Source organism: Myotis daubentonii, chromosome 7, assembly GCF_963259705.1.
Source record: "Myotis daubentonii chromosome 7, mMyoDau2.1, whole genome shotgun sequence".
NCBI lineage: Eukaryota > Metazoa > Chordata > Mammalia > Chiroptera > Vespertilionidae > Myotis > Myotis daubentonii.
The window spans coordinates 37655571-37657195 of NC_081846.1; the positions used below are offsets into that span (position 1 = coordinate 37655571).

At 35.3% G+C, this 1625-nt stretch overlaps 1 long non-coding RNA gene across 1 annotated transcript in view; it reads right to left on the reverse strand.

Annotated features, from left to right (window-relative positions):
* Positions 1 to 379: 379 nt before the first annotated feature.
* The window catches only part of LOC132238456 (uncharacterized), a 154117-nt gene continuing 152871 nt past the window's right edge, over positions 380 to 1625 (reverse strand). The window contains exon 2 of the long non-coding RNA XR_009453791.1: positions 380 to 878. This is a non-coding gene — a long non-coding RNA (uncharacterized LOC132238456). The remainder of the gene's footprint in view (positions 879 to 1625) is intronic.

A 1625-nucleotide genomic window follows, 5' to 3' on the forward strand; every position in this document is an offset into this window, starting at 1 on the left:
TCTTGCCAGCCAAAGGGGATAATTTGAACAAAAGAATAATGACAGCAAATGACTGAAAGGGTAAATTAAGAAAAGAAAAAAGAAGTCTCAAGCTCACAGTGATAATGAAGGGGAGAAATTTTTTAATTACCAATGGACACCAATGGAGGTTGCTAGGGCACCAAAAATTACTCTGAAAACTAATAAAGAGAAAGGACTAAATATTTATCCTGCCATTCTGTCATATATGTGTTCTATGATAACCAAATAGTGCTATTCATGGATGGATCAAGATTCCTCTATGTAAAAGAATTCCAGCTAATAAATACATCAGGAATGATATATTTGGGAAAATCATCATTCCAAACCTTAATGGAATAACCGATTCACACACATGTCATTAAATGCATGCTTTAAATATATTTTATTGATTTTTTACAGAGAGGAAGGGAGAGGGATAGAGAGTTAGAAACATCGATGAGAAAGAAACATCGATCAGCTGCCTCCTACACACCCCCTACCGGGGATGTGCCCACAACCAAGGTACATGCCCTTGAATGGAATTGAAGCCGGGACCCTTGAGTCCGCAGGCTGATGCTCTATCCACTGAGTCAAACTGGTTAGGGCTAAATGCATGTTTTAAAAAAATTATGTAAAAATGTTACAGGGGACTTTCCAATGAAGGTGTAAAGGCTTCTTCTGTGATGTGGACAGTGACCAACCTGAGCATCATTAAAAGGGGGAATATCAGAATTAGGTGTCTCTTGATTTCATTTGACAGAGTACATCACACTAATGTGAAATATTCTTGCTAAAAAACAAAACCCCAGAATCTAATTAATTAATCCTCTCCAGATCTAACTTCCAACAAGCATGTCAAACTCGACAAGTTTGACATGCTTGTAGGGCAGTGATGGCGAACTTCTGACACGCGAACTCATTTTTTGGTTGATTTTTCTTTGTTAAATGGCATTTAAATATATAAAATAAACATCAAAAATATAAGTCTTTGTTTTACTATGGTTGCAAATATCAAAAAATTTCTATATATGACCTGGCACCAGAGTTAAGTTAGGGTTTTTCAAAATGCTGGCACACCGAGCTCAAAAGGTTTGCCATCACTGTTGTAGGGTATAGGATAGATGATGAACAAGTTAAACTAGAAACAACCGAATTCAGTCCATGAGGCGCTATAGGAAACTCACACATGGTTCCTTCAACAAGTTACTGTGTGTTTGGGCGTAGGGGAACTAATTTAGATTTCAAGACACTCCAAAGACTAAACAACCAAATACATGTGTACACCAACCATAAATACATTTAAGTCACTTGGGAAATTTTTAAACAAATTGGATATTAGATATTAGGAAATCATTAATTCTGTAGGTATAATACTGACATTGTAATCACATATGGAAATGTTCTTTTTTGATATAGCCTCAAGTATCTAGATTAACTGACATCACATTTGAGATATGCTTTCAACAAAATAAAAGAGGGAGAGGAAAAAAAGTATGACAACATACTGATGGTTACTAAAGCTGGATTATGGGTATATGGAGGTTTATGACAGATTTGCTCTATTTCAGCAGGCACTTAGAACTTTTTGTAATAATAAAATAAATCATTCTTTCAAAAACATTCAA